Below are 17,729 nucleotides of genomic sequence, written 5' to 3' on the forward strand. Positions count from 1 at the left end.
CAAGACCTTAGCTGTTAGGCCAGAGTAAGAGTTAAGACCTTAACCAGTAGGCCAGAGTAAGAGTTAAGACCTTAGCTATTAGGCCAGAGTACGATTCTAAGACCTTAGCTATTAGGCCAGAGTAAGAGTTAAGACATTAGCTATTAGGCCAGAGTAAGAGTTAAGCCCTTAGCTATTAGGCCAGAGTACGAGTCTAAGACCTTAGCTATTATGCCAGAGTAAGAGTTAAGACCTTAACCAGTAGGCCAGAATACAAGTCTAATACCTTAGCTATTAGACCAGAGTAAGAGTTAAGACCTTAACCAGTAGGCCAGAGTAAGAGTTAAGACCTTAGCTATTAGGCCAGAGTACGAGTCTAAGACCTTAGCTATTAGGCCAGAGTAAGAGTTAAGACATTAGCTATTAGGCCAGAGTAAGAGTTAAGACCTTAGCTATTAGGCCAAAGTACGAGTCTAAGACCTTAGCTATTATGCCAGAGTAAGAGTTAAGACCTTAACCAGTAGGCCAGAGTACAAGTCTAAAACCTTAGCTATTAGGCCAGAGTAAGAGTTAAGACCTTAACCAGTAGGCCAGAGTAAGAGTTAAGACCTTAACCATTAGGCCAGAGTATGAGTCTAAGACCTTAGCTATTAGGCCAGAGTAAGAGTTAAGACCTTAGCTATTAGGCCAGAGTAAGAGTTAAGACCTTAACCAGTAGGCCAGAGTAAGAGTTAAGACCTTAGCTATTAGGCCAGAGTAGGAGTTAAAAGCTTAACCATTAGGCCAGAGTACGAGTCTAAGACCTTATCTATTAGGCCAGAGTACGAGTCTAAGACCTTAGCTATGAGGCCAGAGTAAGAGTTAAGACCTTAACCAGTAGGCCAGAGTAAGAGTTAAGACCTTAACCAGTAGGCCAGAGTATGAGCCTAAGACCTTAGCTATTAGGCCAGAGTAAGAGTTAAGACCTTAGCTATTAGGCCAGAGTATGAGTTAAGACCTTAACCAGTAGGCCAGAGTAAGAGTTAAGACCTTAACCATTAGGCCAGAGTACGAGTCTAAGACCTTAGCTATTAGGCCAGAGTAGGAGTTAAGACCTTAACCAATAGGCCAGAGTACGGGCCTAAGACCTTAGCTATTAGGCCAGCGTACGAGTCTAAGACCTTAGCTATTATGCCAGAGTAAGAGTTAAGACCTTAACCAGTAGGCCAGAGTACGAGTCTAAGACCTTAGCTATTAGGCCAGAGTAAGAGTTAAGACCGTAGCTATTAGGCCAGAGTACGAGTCTAAGACCTTAGCTATTAGGCCAGAGTAAGAGTTAAGACCTTAACCAGTAGGCCAGAGTAAGAGTTAAGACCTTAGCTATTAGGCCAGAGTAAGAGTTAAGACCTTAACCAGTAGGCCAGAGTAAGCGTTAAGACCTTAACCAGTAGGCCAGAGTAAGAGTTAAGACCTTAACCTGTAGGCCATAGTATGAGTCTAAGAACTTAGCTATTAGGCCAGAGTAAGAGTTAAGACCTTAGCTATTAGGCCATATTACGAGTCTAAGACCTTTGCTATTAGGCCAGAGTAAGAGTTAAGACCTTAGCTATTTGGCCTGACTAAGAGGTAAGACCTTAAGCAGTAGGCCAGAGTTAGAGTTAAGACCTTAACCATTAGGCCAGAGTATGAGTCTAAGACCTCAGCTATTTGGCCAGAGTAAGAGTTAAGACCTTAACCAGTAGGCCAGAGTAAGAGTTAAGACCTTAACCATTAGGCCAGAGTACGGGTCTAAGACCTTAGCTATTAGGCCAGAGTAAGAGTTAAGACCTTAACCAGTAGGCCAGAGTAAGAGATAAGACCTTAACCAGTAGGCCAGAGTATGAGTCTAAGATCTTAGCTATTAGGCCAGAGTAAGAGTTAAGACCTTAACCAGTAGGCCAGAGTAAGAGTTAAGAACTTAACCATTAGGCCAGAGTACGAGACTAAGACCTTAGCTATTAGGCCAGAGTAAGAGTTAAGACCTTAACCAGTAGGCCAGAGTAAGAGTTAAGACCTTAACCATTAGGCCAGAGTACGAGTCTAAGACCTTAGCTATTAGGCCAGAGTAAGAGTTAAGACCTTAGCTATTAGGCCAGAGTAAGAGTTAACACCATAACCAGTAGGCCAGAGCAAGAGTTAAGACCTTAACCAGTAGGCCAGAGCACAAGTCTAAGACCTTAGCTATTAGTCCAGAGTAAGAGTTAAGACCTTAGCTATTAGGCCAGAGTACGAGTCTAAGACCTTAGCTATTAGGCCATAGTAAGAGTTAAGACCTTAACCAGTAGGCCAGAGTAAGAGTTAAGACCTTAACCAGTAGGCCAGATTAAGAGTTAGGACCTTAGCTATTCGGCCAGAGTAAGAGTTAAGACCTTAACCATTAGGCCAGAGTACGAGTCTAAGACCTTAGCCATTAGGCCAAGGTAAGAGTTAAGACCTTAACCAGTAGGCCAGAGTAAGAGTTAAGACCTTAACCAGTAGGCCAGAGTTTGAGTCTGAGACGTTAGCTATTAGGCCAGAGTAAGAGTTAAGACCTTAGCTATTAGGCCAGAGTACGAGTCTAAGACCTTAGCTATTAGGCCATAGTAAGAGTTAAGACCTTAACCAGTAGGCCAGAGTAAGAGTTAAGACCTTAACCAGTAGGCCAGAGTAAGAGTTAAGACCTTAGCTATTAGGCCAGAATAAGAGTTAAGACCTTAACCATTAGGCCAGAGTACGAGTCTAAGACCTTAGCTATTAGGCCAGAGTAAGAGTTAAGACCTTAACCAGTAGGCCAGAGTAAGAGATAAAACCTTAACCAGTAGGCCAGAGTACGAGTCTAAGATCTTAGCTATTAGGCCAGAATAAGAGTTAAGACCTTAACCATTACGGCAGAGTACGAGTCGAAGACCTTAGCTATTAGGCCAGAGTAAGAGTTAAGACCTTAACCAGTAGGCCAGAGTAAGAGTTAAGACCTTACCCATTAGGCCGGAGTACGAGTCTAGGACCATAGCTATTAGGCCAGAGTAAGAGTTAAGACCTTAGCAATTAGGCCAGCGTAAGAGTTAAGACCTTAACCAGTAGGCCAGAGTAAGAGTTAAGAACTTAACCATTAGGCCAGAGTACGAGACTAAGACCTTAGCTATTAGGCCAGAGTAAGAGTTAAGACCATAACCAGTAGGCCAGAGTAAGAGTTAAGACCTTAACCAGTAGGCCAGAGCACAAGTCTAAGACCTTAGCTATTAGTCCAGAGTAAGAGTTAAGACCTTAGCTATTAGGCCAGAGTACGAGTCTAAGACCTTAGCTATTAGGCCATAGTAAGAGTTAAGACCTTAACCAGTAGGCCAGAGTAAGAGTTAAGACCTTAACCAGTAGGCCAGATTAAGAGGTAAGACCTTAGCTATTAGGCCAGAGTAAGAGTTAAGACCTTAACCATTAGGCCAGAGTACGAGTCTAAGACCTTAGCTATTAGGCCAAGGTAAGAGTTAAGACCTTAACCAGTAGGCCAGAGTAAGAGTTAAGACCTTAACCAGTAGGCCAGAGTTCGAGTCTGAGACGTTAGCTATTAGGCCAGAGTAAGAGTTAAGACCTTAGCTATTAGGCCAGAGTACGAGTCTAAGACCTTAGCTATTAGGCCATAGTAAGAGTTAAGACCTTAACCAGTAGGCCGGAGTAGGAGTTAAGACCTTAACCAGTAGGCCAGAGTAAGAGTTAAGACCTTAGCTATTAGGCCAGAATAAGAGTTAAGAGATTAACCCTTAGGCCAGAGTACGAGTCTAAGACCTTAGCTATTAGGCCAGAGTACGAGTCTAAGACCTTAGCTATTAGGCCAAAGTAAGAGTTAAGACCTTAACTAGTAGGCCAGAGTAAGAGTTAAGACCTTAACCAGTAGGCCAGAGTACGAGGCTAAGAACTTAGCTATTAGGCCAGAGTAAGAGTTGAGACCTTAGCTATTAGGCCAGAGTAAAAGTTAAGGCCTTAACCATTAGGCCACAGTACGAGTCTAAGACCTTAGCTATTAGGCCAGAGTAAGAGTTAAGACCTTAACCATCAGGCCAGAGTAAGAGTTAAGACCTTAACCAGTAGGCCAGAGTAAGAGTTAAGACCTTAACCAGTAGGCCAGAGTAAGAGTTAAGACCTTAACCTGTAGGCCATAGTACGAGTCTAAGACCTTAGCTATTAGGCCAGAGTAAGAGTTAAGACCTTAGATATTAGGCCATATTACGAGTCTAAGACCTTTGCTATTAGGCCAGAGTAAGAGTTAAGACCTTCGCTATTTGGCCTGACTAAGAGTTAAGACCTTAACCAGTAGGCCAGAGTTAGAGTTAAGACCTTAACCATTAGGCCAGAGTACGAGTCTAAGACCTTAGCTATTTGGCCAGAGTAAGAGTTAAGACCTTAACCAGTAGGCCAGAGTAAGAGTTAAGACCTTAACCAATAGGCCAGAGTACGAGTCTAAGACCTTAGCTATTAGGCCAGAGTAAGAGTTAAGACCTTAACCAGTAGGCCAGAGTAAGAGATAAGACCTTAACCAGTAGGCCAGAGTATGAGTCTAAGATCTTAGCTATTAGGCCATAGTAAGAGTTAAGACCTTAACCAGTAGGCCAGAGTAAGAGTTAAGACCTTAACCGGTAGGCCAGATTAAGAGTTAAGACCTTAACCATTAGGCCAGAGTATGAGTCTAAGACCTTAGCTATTAGGCCAGAGTAAAAGTTAAGACCTTAACCAGTAGGCCAGAGTAAGAGTTAAGACCTTATCTATTAGGCCAGAGTAAGAGTTAAGGCCTTAACCAGTAGGCCAGAGTAAGAGATAAGACCTTAACCATTAGGCCAGAGTACGAGTCTAAGACCTTAGCTATTAGGCCAGAGTAAGAGTTAAGACCTTAACCAAAAGGCCCGAGTAAGAGTTAAGACCTTAACCTGCAGGCCATAGTACGAGTCTAAGACCTTAGCTATTAGGCCAGAGTACGAGTCCAAGACCTTAGCTGTTAGGCCAGAGTAAGAGTTAAGACCTTAACCAGTAGGCCAGAGTAAGAGTTAAGACCTTAGCTATTAGGCCAGAGTACGATTCTAAGACCTTAGCTATTAGGCCAGAGTAAGAGTTAAGACATTAGCTATTAGGCCAGAGTAAGAGTTAAGCCCTTAGCTATTAGGCCAGAGTACGAGTCTAAGACCTTAGCTATTATGCCAGAGTAAGAGTTAAGACCTTAACCAGTAGGCCAGAATACAAGTCTAATACCTTAGCTATTAGACCAGAGTAAGAGTTAAGACCTTAACCAGTAGGCCAGAGTAAGAGTTAAGACCTTAGCTATTAGGCCAGACTACGAGTCTAAGACCTTAGCTATTAGGCCAGAGTAAGAGTTAAGACATTAGCTATTAGGCCAGAGTAAGAGTTAAGACCTTAGCTATTAGGCCAAAGTACGAGTCTAAGACCTTAGCTATTATGCCAGAGTAAGAGTTAAGACCTTAACCAGTGGGCCAGAGTAAGAGTTAAGACCTTAACCAATAGGCCAGAGTACGAGTCTAAGACCTTAGCTATTAGGCCAGAGTAAGAGATAAGACCTTAACCAGTAGGCCAGAGTATGAGTCTAAGATCTTAGCTATTAGGCCATAGTAAGAGTTAAGACCTTAACCAGTAGGCCAGAGTAAGAGTTAAGACCTTAACCGGTAGGCCAGATTAAGAGTTAAGACCTTAACCATTAGGCCAGAGTATGAGTCTAAGACCTTAGCTATTAGGCCAGAGTAAAAGTTAAGACCTTAACCAGTAGGCCAGAGTAAGAGTTAAGACCTTATCTATTAGGCCAGAGTAAGAGTTAAGACCTTAACCAGTAGGCCAGAGTAAGAGTTAAGACCTTAACCATTAGGCCAGAGTACGAGTCTAAGACCTTAGCTATTAGGCCAGAGTAAGAGTTAAGACCTTAACCAAAAGGCCCGAGTAAGAGTTAAGACCTTAACCTGCAGGCCATAGTACGAGTCTAGGACCTTAGCTATTAGGCCAGAGTACGAGTCCAAGACCTTAGCTGTTAGGCCAGAGTAAGAGTTAAGACCTTAACCAGTAGGCCAGAGTAAGAGTTAAGACCTTAGCTATTAGGCCAGAGTACGATTCTAAGACCTTAGCTATTAGGCCAGAGTAAGAGTTAAGACATTAGCTATTAGGCCAGAGTAAGAGTTAAGCCCTTAGCTATTAGGCCAGAGTACGAGTCTAAGACCTTAGCTATTATGCCAGAGTAAGAGTTAAGACCTTAACCAGTAGGCCAGAATACAAGTCTAATACCTTAGCTATTAGACCAGAGTAAGAGTTAAGACCTTAACCAGTAGGCCAGAGTAAGAGTTAAGACCTTAGCTATTAGGCCAGACTACGAGTCTAAGACCTTAGCTATTAGGCCAGAGTAAGAGTTAAGACATTAGCTATTAGGCCAGAGTAAGAGTTAAGACCTTAGCTATTAGGCCAAAGTACGAGTCTAAGACCTTAGCTATTATGCCAGAGTAAGAGTTAAGACCTTAACCAGTAGGCCAGAGTACAAGTCTAAAACCTTAGCTATTAGGCCAGAGTAAGAGTTAAGACCTTAACCAGTAGGCCAGAGTAAGAGTTAAGACCTTAACCATTAGGCCAGAGTATCAGTCTAAGACCTTAGCTATTAGGCCAGAGTAAGAGTTAAGACCTTAGCTATTAGGCCAGAGTAAGAGTTAAGACCTTAACCAGTAGGCCAGAGTAAGAGTTAAGACCTTAGCTATTAGGCCAGAGTAGGAGTTAAAAGCTTAACCATTAGGCCAGAGTACAAGTCTAAGACCTTATCTATTAGGCCAGAGTACGAGTCTAAGACCTTAGCTATGAGGCCAGAGTAAGAGTTAAGACCTTAACCAGTAGGCCAGAGTAAGATTTTAGACCTTAACCAGTAGGCCAGAGTATGAGCCTAAGACCTTATCTATTAGGCCAGAGTAAGAGTTAAGACCTTAGCTATTAGGCCAGAGTAAGAGTTAAGACCTTAACCAGTAGGCCAGAGTAAGAGTTAAGACCTTAAGCATTAGGCCAGAGTACGAGTCTAAGACCTTAGCTATTAGGCCAGAGTACGAGTCTAAGACCTTAACCAGTAGGCCAGAGTAAGAGTTAAGACCTTAACCATTAGCCCAGAGTACGAGTCTAAGACCTTAGCTATTAGGCAGGAGTAAGAGTTAAGACCTTAGCTATTAGGCCAGAGTAAGAGTTAAGACCTTAACCAGTAGGCCAGAGTAAGAGTTAAGACCTTAGCTATTAGTCCAGAGTAAGAGTTAAGACCTTAACCATTAGGCCAGAGTACGAATCTAAGACCTTAGCTACTAGGCCAGAGTACGAGTCTAAGACCTTAGCTATTAGGCCAGCGTAAGAGTTAAGACCTTAACCAGTAGGCCAGAGTAAGAGTTAAGACCTTAACCAGTAGGCCAGAGTACGAGTCTAAGACCTTAGCTATTAGGCCAGAGTAGGAGTTAAGACCTTAACCAATAGGCCAGAGTACGGGCCTAAGACCTTAGCTATTAGGCCAGCGTACGAGTCTAAGACCTTAGCTATTAGGCCAGAGTAAGAGTTAAGACATTAACCAGTAGGCCAGAGTACGAGTCTAAGACCTTAGCTATTAGGCCAGAGTAAGAGTTAAGACCGTAGCTATTAGGCCAGAGTACGAGTCTAAGACCTTAGCTATTAGGCCAGAGTAAGAGTTAAGACCATAACCAGGAGGCCAGAGTAAGAGTTAAGACCTTAACCAGTAGGCCAGAGCACAAGTCTAAGACCTTAGCTATTAGTCCAGAGTAAGAGTTAAGACCTTAGCTATTAGGCCAGAGTACGAGTCTAAGACCTTAGCTATTAGGCCATAGTAAGAGTTAAGACCTTAACCAGTAGGCCAGAGTAAGAGTTAAGACCTTAACCAGTAGGCCAGATTAAGAGGTAAGACCTTAGCTATTAGGCCAGAGTAAGAGTTAAGACCTTAACCATTAGGCCAGAGTACGAGTCTAAGACCTTAGCTATTAGGCCAAGGTAAGAGTTAAGACCTTAACCAGTAGGCCAGAGTAAGAGTTAAGACCTTAACCAGTAGGCCAGAGTTCGAGTCTGAGACGTTAGCTATTAGGCCAGAGTAAGAGTTAAGACCTTAGCTATTAGGCCAGAGTACGAGTCTAAGACCTTAGCTATTAGGCCATAGTAAGAGTTAAGACCTTAACCAGTAGGCCGGAGTAGGAGTTAAGACCTTAACCAGTAGGCCAGAGTAAGAGTTAAGACCTTAGCTATTAGGCCAGAATAAGAGTTAAGAGATTAACCCTTAGGCCAGAGTACGAGTCTAAGACCTTAGCTATTAGGCCAGAGTACGAGTCTAAGACCTTAGCTATTAGGCCAGAGTAAGAGTTAAGACCTTAACTAGTAGGCCAGAGTAAGTGTTAAGACCTTAACCAGTAGGCCAGAGTACGAGGCTAAGAACTTAGCTATTAGGCCAGAGTAAGAGTTGAGACCTTAGCTATTAGGCCAGAGTAAAAGTTAAGACCTTAACCATTAGGCCACAGTACGAGTCTAAGACCTTAGCTATTAGGCCAGAGTAAGAGTTAAGACCTTAACCATCAGGCCAGAGTAAGAGTTAAGACCTTAACCAGTAGGCCAGAGTAAGAGTTAAGACCTTAACCAGTAGGCCAGAGTAAGAGTTAAGACCTTAACCTGTAGGCCATAGTACGAGTCTAAGACCTTAGCTATTAGGCCAGAGTAAGAGTTAAGACCTTAGATATTAGGCCATATTACGAGTCTAAGACCTTTGCTATTAGGCCAGAGTAAGAGTTAAGACCTTCGCTTTTTGGCATGACTAAGAGTTAAGACCTTAACCAGTAGGCCAGAGTTAGAGTTAAGACCTTAACCATTAGGCCAGAGTACGAGTCTAAGACCTTAGCTATTTGGCCAGAGTAAGAGTTAAGACCTTAACCAATAGGCCAGAGTACGAGTCTAAGACCTTAGCTATTAGGCCAGAGTAAGAGTTAAGACCTTAACCAGTAGGCCAGAGTAAGAGATAAGACCTTAACCAGTAGGCCAGAGTATGAGTCTAAGATCTTAGCTATTAGGCCATAGTAAGAGTTAAGACCTTAACCAGTAGGCCAGAGTAAGAGTTAAGACCTTAACCGGTAGGCCAGATTAAGAGTTAAGACCTTAACCATTAGGCCAGAGTATGAGTCTAAGACCTTAGCTATTAGGCCAGTGTAAAAGTTAAGACCTTAACCAGTAGGCCAGAGTAAGAGTTAAGACCTTAGCTATTAGGCCAGAGTAAGAGTTAAGACCTTAACCAGTAGGCCAGAGTAAGAGTTAAGACCTTAACCATTAGGCCAGAGTACGAGTCTAAGACCTTAGCTATTAGGCCAGAGTAAGAGTTAAGACCTTAACCAAAAGGCCCGAGTAAGAGTTAAGACCTTAACCTGCAGGCCATAGTACGAGTCTAAGACCTTAGCTATTAGGCCAGAGTACGAGTCCAAGACCTTAGCTGTTAGGCCAGAGTAAGAGTTAAGACCTTAACCAGTAGGCCAGAGTAAGAGTTAAGACCTTAGCTATTAGGCCAGAGTACGATTCTAAGACCTTAGCTATTAGGCCAGAGTAAGAGTTAAGACATTAGCTATTAGGCCAGAGTAAGAGTTAAGCCCTTAGCTATTAGGCCAGAGTACGAGTCTAAGACCTTAGCTATTATGCCAGAGTAAGAGTTAAGACCTTAACCAGTAGGCCAGAATACAAGTCTAATACCTTAGCTATTAGACCAGAGTAAGAGTTAAGACCTTAACCAGTAGGCCAGAGTAAGAGTTAAGACCTTAGCTATTAGGCCAGAGTACGAGTCTAAGACCTTAGCTATTAGGCCAGAGTAAGAGTTAAGACATTAGCTATAAGGCCAGAGTAAGAGTTAAGACCTTAGCTATTAGGCCAAAGTACGAGTCTAAGACCTTAGCTATTATGCCAGAGTAAGAGTTAAGACCTTAACCAGTAGGCCAGAGTACAAGTCTAAAACCTTAGCTATTAGGCCAGAGTAAGAGTTAAGACCTTAACCAGTAGGCCAGAGTAAGAGTTAAGACCTTAACCATTAGGCCAGAGTATGAGTCTAAGACCTTAGCTATTAGGCCAGAGTAAGAGTTAAGACCTTAGCTATTAGGCCAGAGTAAGAGTTAAGACCTTAACCAGTAGGCCAGAGTAAGAGTTAAGACCTTAGCTATTAGGCCAGAGTAGGAGTTAAAAGCTTAACCATTAGGCCAGAGTACGAGTCTAAGACCTTATCTATTAGGCCAGAGTACGAGTCTAAGACCTTAGCTATGAGGCCAGAGTAAGAGTTAAGACCTTAACCAGTAGGCCAGAGTAAGATTTTAGACCTTAACCAGTAGGCCAGAGTATGAGCCTAAGACCTTAGCTATTAGGCCAGAGTAAGAGTTAAGACCTTAGCTATTAGGCCAGAGTAAGAGTTAAGACCTTAACCAGTAGGCCAGAGTAAGAGTTAAGACCTTAAGCATTATTCCAGAGTACGAGTCTAAGACCTTAGCTATTAGGCCAGAGTACGAGTCTAAGACCTTAACCAGTAGGCCAGAGTAAGAGTTAAGACCTTAACCATTAGCCCAGAGTACGAGTCTAAGACCTTAGCTATTAGGCAGGAGTAATAGTTAAGACCTTAGCTATTAGGCCAGAGTAAGAGTTAAGACCTTAACCAGTAGGCCAGAGTAAGAGTTAAGACCTTAAGCATTAGGCCAGAGTACGAGTCTAAGACCTTAGCTATTAGGCCAGAGTACGACTCTAAGACCTTAACCAGTAGGCCAGAGTAAGAGTTAAGACCTTAACCATTAGCCCAGAGTACGAGTCTAAGACCTTAGCTATTAGGCAGGAGTAAGAGTTAAGACCTTAGCTATTAGGCCAGAGTAAGAGTTAAGACCTTAACCAGTAGGCCAGAGTAAGAGTTAAGACCTTAGCTATTAGTCCAGAGTAAGAGTTAAGACCTTAACCATTAGGCCAGAGTACGAATCTAAGACCTTAGCTACTATGCCAGAGTACGAGTCTAAGACCTTAGCTATTAGGCCAGCGTAAGAGTTAAGACCTTAACCAGTAGGCCAGAGTAAGAGTTAAGACCTTAACCAGTAGGCCAGAGTACGAGTCTAAGACCTTAGCTATTAGGCCAGAGTAGGAGTTAAGACCTTAACCAATAGGCCAGAGTACGGGCCTAAGACCTTAGCTATTAGGCCAGCGTACGAGTCTAAGACCTTAGCTATTAGGCCAGAGTAAGAGTTAAGATCTTAACCAGTAGGCCAGAGTACGAGTCTAAGACCTTAGCTATTAGGCCAGAGTAAGAGTTAAGACCGTAGCTATTAGGCCAGAGTACGAGTCTAAGACCTTAGCTATTAGGCCAGAGTAAGAGTTAAGACCTTAACCAGTAGGCCAGAGTAAGAGTTAAGACCTTAGCTATTAGGCCAGAGTAAGAGTTAAGACATTAACCATTAGGCCAGAGTACGAGTCTAAGACCTTAGCTATTAGGCCAGAGTACGAGTCTAAGACCTTAGCTATTAGGCCAGAGTAAGAGTTAAGACCTTAACCATTAGGCCAGAATACGAGTCTAAGACCTTAGCTATTTGGCCAGAGTAAGAGTTAAGGCCTTAGTTATTAGGCCAGAGTAAGAGTTAAGACCATAACCAGTAGGCCAGAGTAAGAGTTAAGACCTTAACCAGTAGGCCAGAGCACAAGTCTAAGACCTTAGCTATTAGTCCAGAGTAAGAGTTAAGACCTTAGCTATTAGGCCAGAGTACGAGTCTAAGACGTTAGATATTAGGCCATAGTAAGAGTTAAGACCTTAACCAGTAGGCCAGAGTAAGAGTTAAGACCTTAACCAGTAGGCCAGATTAAGAGTTAAGACCTTAGCTATTAGGCCAGAGTAAGAGTTAAGACCTTAACCATTAGGCCAGAGTACGAGTCTAAGACCTTAGCCATTAGGCCAAGGTAAGAGTTAAGACCTTAACCAGTAGGCCAGAGTAAGAGTTAAGACCTTAACCAGTAGGCCAGAGTTCGAGTCTGAGACGTTAGCTATTAGGCCAGAGTAAGAGTTAAGACCTTAGCTATTAGGCCAGAGTACGAGTCTAAGACCTTAGCTATTAGGCCATAGTAAGAGTTAAGACCTTAACCAGTAGGCCAGAGTAAGAGTTAAGACCTTAACCAGTAGGCCAGAGTAAGAGTTAAGACCTTAGCTATTAGGCCAGAATAAGAGTTAAGACCTTAACCATTAGGCCAGAGTACGAGTCTAAGACCTTAGCTATTAGGCCAGAGTACGAGTCTAAGACCTTAACCAGTAGGCCAGAGTAAGAGTTAAGACCTTAACCATTAGCCCAGAGTACGAGTCTAAGACCTTAGCTATTAGGCAGGAGTAATAGTTAAGACCTTAGCTATTAGGCCAGAGTAAGAGTTAAGACCTTAACCAGTAGGCCAGAGTAAGAGTTAAGACCTTAAGCATTAGGCCAGAGTACGAGTCTAAGACCTTAGCTATTAGGCCAGAGTACGACTCTAAGACCTTAACCAGTAGGCCAGAGTAAGAGTTAAGACCTTAACCATTAGCCCAGAGTACGAGTCTAAGACCTTAGCTATTAGGCAGGAGTAAGAGTTAAGACCTTAGCTATTAGGCCAGAGTAAGAGTTAAGACCTTAACCAGTAGGCCAGAGTAAGAGTTAAGACCTTAGCTATTAGTCCAGAGTAAGAGTTAAGACCTTAACCATTAGGCCAGAGTACGAATCTAAGACCTTAGCTACTATGCCAGAGTACGAGTCTAAGACCTTAGCTATTAGGCCAGCGTAAGAGTTAAGACCTTAACCAGTAGGCCAGAGTAAGAGTTAAGACCTTAACCAGTAGGCCAGAGTACGAGTCTAAGACCTTAGCTATTAGGCCAGAGTAGGAGTTAAGACCTTAACCAATAGGCCAGAGTACGGGCCTAAGACCTTAGCTATTAGGCCAGCGTACGAGTCTAAGACCTTAGCTATTAGGCCAGAGTAAGAGTTAAGACCTTAACCAGTAGGCCAGAGTACGAGTCTAAGACCTTAGCTATTAGGCCAGAGTAAGAGTTAAGACCGTAGCTATTAGGCCAGAGTACGAGTCTAAGACCTTAGCTATTAGGCCAGAGTAAGAGTTAAGACCTTAACCAGTAGGCCAGAGTAAGAGTTAAGACCTTAGCTATTAGGCCAGAGTAAGAGTTAAGATATTAACCATTAGGCCAGAGTACGAGTCTAAGACCTTAGCTATTAGGCCAGAGTACGAGTCTAAGACCTTAGCTATTAGGCCAGAGTAAGAGTTAAGACCTTAACCATTAGGCCAGAATACGAGTCTAAGACCTTAGCTATTAGGCCAGAGTAAGAGTTAAGGCCTTAGTTATTAGGCCAGAGTAAGAGTTAAGACCATAACCAGTAGGCCAGAGTAAGAGTTAAGACCTTAACCAGTAGGCCAGAGCACAAGTCTAAGACCTTAGCTATTAGTCCAGAGTAAGAGTTAAGACCTTAGCTATTAGGCCAGAGTACGAGTCTAAGACGTTAGATATTAGGCCATAGTAAGAGTTAAGACTTTAACCAGTAGGCCAGAGTAAGAGTTAAGACCTTAACCAGTAGGCCAGATTAAGAGTTAAGACCTTAGCTATTAGGCCAGAGTAAGAGTTAAGACCTTAACCATTAGGCCAGAGTACGAGTCTAAGACCTTAGCCATTAGGCCAAGGTAAGAGTTAAGACCTTAACCAGTAGGCCAGAGTAAGAGTTAAGACCTTAACCAGTAGGCCAGAGTTCGAGTCTGAGACGTTAGCTATTAGGCCAGAGTAAGAGTTAAGACCTTAGCTATTAGGCCAGAGTACGAGTCTAAGACCTTAGCTATTAGGCCATAGTAAGAGTTAAGACCTTAACCAGTAGGCCAGAGTAAGAGTTAAGACCTTAACCAGTAGGCCAGAGTAAGAGTTAAGACCTTAGCTATTAGGCCAGAATAAGAGTTAAGACCTTAACCATTAGGCCAGAGTACGAGTCTAAGACCTTAGCTATTAGGCCAGAGTAAGAGTTAAGACCTTAACCAGTAGGCCAGAGTAAGAGATAAGACCTTAACCAGTAGGCCAGAGTACGAGTCTAAGATCTTAGCTATTAGGCCAGAGTAAGAGTTAAGACCTTAACCATTACGCCAGAGTACGAGTCGAAGACCTTAGCTATTAGGCCAGAGTAAGAGTTAAGACCTTAACCAGTAGGCCAGAGTAAGAGTTAAGACCTTAACCATTAGGCCGGAGTACGAGTCTAGGACCATAGCTATTAGGCCAGAGTAAGAGTTAAGACCTTAGCAATTAGGCCAGCGTAAGAGTTAAGACCTTAACCAGTAGGCCAGAGTAAGAGTTAAGAACCTAACCATTAGGCCAGAGTACGAGACTAAGACCTTAGCTATTAGGCCAGAGTAAGAGTTAAGACCATAACCAGTAGGCCAGAGTAAGAGTTAAGACCTTAACCAGTAGGCCAGAGCACGAGTCTAAGACCTTAGCTATTAGTCCAGAGTAAGAGTTAAGACCTTAGCTATTAGGCCAGAGTACGAGTCTAAGACCTTAGCTATTAGGCCATAGTAAGAGTTAAGACCTTAACCAGTAGGCCAGAGTAAGAGTTAAGACCTTAACCGGTAGGCCAGATTAAGAGTTAAGACCTTAACCATTAGGCCAGAGTATGAGTCTAAGACCTTAGCTAGTAGGCCAGAGTAAAAGTTAAGACCTTAACCAGTAGGCCAGAGTAAGAGTTAAGACCTTAGCTATTAGGCCAGAGTAAGAGTTAAGACCTTAACCAGTAGGCCAGAGTAAGAGTTAAGACCTTAACCATTAGGCCAGAGTACGAGTCTAAGACCTTAGCTATTAGGCCAGAGTAAGAGTTAAGACCTTAACCAAAAGGCCCGAGTAAGAGTTAAGACCTTAACCTGCAGGCCATAGTACGAGTCTAAGACCTTAGCTATTATGCCAGAGTAAGAGTTAAGACCTTAACCAGTAGGCCAGAATACAAGTCTAATACCTTAGCTATTAGACCAGAGTAAGAGTTAAGACCTTAACCAGTAGGCCAGAGTAAGAGTTAAGACCTTAGCTATTAGGCCAGACTACGAGTCTAAGACCTTAGCTATTAGGCCAGAGTAAGAGTTAAGACATTAGCTATTAGGCCAGAGTAAGAGTTAAGACCTTAGCTATTAGGCCAAAGTACGAGTCTAAGACCTTAGCTATTATGCCAGAGTAAGAGTTAAGACCTTAACCAGTGGGCCAGAGTAAGAGTTAAGACCTTAACCAATAGGCCAGAGTACGAGTCTAAGACCTTAGCTATTAGGCCAGAGTAAGAGTTAAGACCTTAACCAGTAGGCCAGAGTAAGAGATAAGACCTTAACCAGTAGGCCAGAGTATGAGTCTAAGATCTTAGCTATTAGGCCATAGTAAGAGTTAAGACCTTAACCAGTAGGCCAGAGTAAGAGTTAAGACCTTAACCGGTAGGCCAGATTAAGAGTTAAGACCTTAACCATTAGGCCAGAGTATGAGTCTAAGACCTTAGCTATTAGGCCAGAGTAAAAGTTAAGACCTTAACCAGTAGGCCAGAGTAAGAGTTAAGACCTTAGCTATTAGGCCAGAGTAAGAGTTAAGACCTTAACCAGTAGGCCAGAGTAAGAGTTAAGACCTTAACCATTAGGCCAGAGTACGAGTCTAAGACCTTAGCTATTAGGCCAGAGTAAGAGTTAAGACCTTAACCAAAAGGCCCGAGTAAGAGTTAAGACCTTAACCTGCAGGCCATAGTACGAGTCTAAGACCTTAGCTATTAGGCCAGAGTACGAGTCCAAGACCTTAGCTGTTAGGCCAGAGTAAGAGTTAAGACCTTAACCAGTAGGCCAGAGTAAGAGTTAAGACCTTAGCTATTAGGCCAGAGTACGATTCTAAGACCTTAGCTATTAGGCCAGAGTAAGAGTTAAGACATTAGCTATTAGGCCAGAGTAAGAGTTAAGCCCTTAGCTATTAGGCCAGAGTACGAGTCTAAGACCTTAGCTATTATGCCAGAGTAAGAGTTAAGACCTTAACCAGTAGGCCAGAATACAAGTCTAATACCTTAGCTATTAGACCAGAGTAAGAGTTAAGACCTTAACCAGTAGGCCAGAGTAAGAGTTAAGACCTTAGCTATTAGGCCAGAGTACGAGTCTAAGACCTTAGCTATTAGGCCAGAGTAAGAGTTAAGACATTAGCTATTAGGCCAGAGTAAGAGTTAAGACCTTAGCTATTAGGCCAAAGTACGAGTCTAAGACCTTAGCTATTATGCCAGAGTAAGAGTTAAGACCTTAACCAGTAGGCCAGAGTACAAGTCTAAAACCTTAGCTATTAGGCCAGAGTAAGAGTTAAGACCTTAACCAGTAGGCCAGAGTAAGAGTTAAGACCTTAACCATTAGGCCAGAGTATGAGTCTAAGACCTTAGCTATTAGGCCAGAGTAAGAGTTAAGACCTTAGCTATTAGGCCAGAGTAAGAGTTAAGACCTTAACCAGTAGGCCAGAGTAAGAGTTAAGACCTTAGCTATTAGGCCAGAGTAGGAGTTAAAAGCTTAACCATTAGGCCAGAGTACGAGTCTAAGACCTTATCTATTAGGCCAGAGTACGAGTCTAAGACCTTAGCTATGAGGCCAGAGTAAGAGTTAAGACCTTAACCAGTAGGCCAGAGTAAGAGTTAAGACCTTAACCAGTAGGCCAGAGTATGAGCCTAAGACCTTAGCTATTAGGCCAGAGTAAGAGTTAAGACCTTAGCTATTAGGCCAGAGTATGAGTTAAGACCTTAACCAGTAGGCCAGAGTAAGAGTTAAGACCTTAACCATTAGGCCAGAGTACGAGTCTAAGACCTTAGCTATTAGGCCAGAGTAGGAGTTAAGACCTTAACCAATAGGCCAGAGTACGGGCCTAAGACCTTAGCTATTAGGCCAGCGTACGAGTCTAAGACCTTAGCTATTATGCCAGAGTAAGAGTTAAGACCTTAACCAGTAGGCCAGAGTACGAGTCTAAGACCTTAGCTATTAGGCCAGAGTAAGAGTTAAGACCGTAGCTATTAGGCCAGAGTACGAGTCTAAGACCTTAGCTATTAGGCCAGAGTAAGAGTTAAGACCTTAACCAGTAGGCCAGAGTAAGAGTTAAGACCTTAGCTATTAGGCCAGAGTAAGAGTTAAGACCTTAACCAGTAGGCCAGAGTAAGCGTTAAGACCTTAACCAGTAGGCCAGAGTAAGAGTTAAGACCTTAACCTGTAGGCCATAGTATGAGTCTAAGAACTTAGCTATTAGGCCAGAGTAAGAGTTAAGACCTTAGCTATTAGGCCATATTACGAGTCTAAGACCTTTGCTATTAGGCCAGAGTAAGAGTTAAGACCTTAGCTATTTGGCCTGACTAAGAGGTAAGACCTTAAGCAGTAGGCCAGAGTTAGAGTTAAGACCTTAACCATTAGGCCAGAGTATGAGTCTAAGACCTCAGCTATTTGGCCAGAGTAAGAGTTAAGACCTTAACCAGTAGGCCAGAGTAAGAGTTAAGACCTTAACCATTAGGCCAGAGTACGGGTCTAAGACCTTAGCTATTAGGCCAGAGTAAGAGTTAAGACCTTAACCAGTAGGCCAGAGTAAGAGATAAGACCTTAACCAGTAGGCCAGAGTATGAGTCTAAGATCTTAGCTATTAGGCCAGAGTAAGAGTTAAGACCTTAACCAGTAGGCCAGAGTAAGAGTTAAGAACTTAACCATTAGGCCAGAGTACGAGACTA

The sequence above is a fragment of the Triturus cristatus genome, chromosome 3_2 (genome assembly GCF_964204655.1).
Source record: "Triturus cristatus chromosome 3_2, aTriCri1.1, whole genome shotgun sequence".
NCBI classification, from domain to species: Eukaryota; Metazoa; Chordata; class Amphibia; order Caudata; family Salamandridae; genus Triturus; species Triturus cristatus.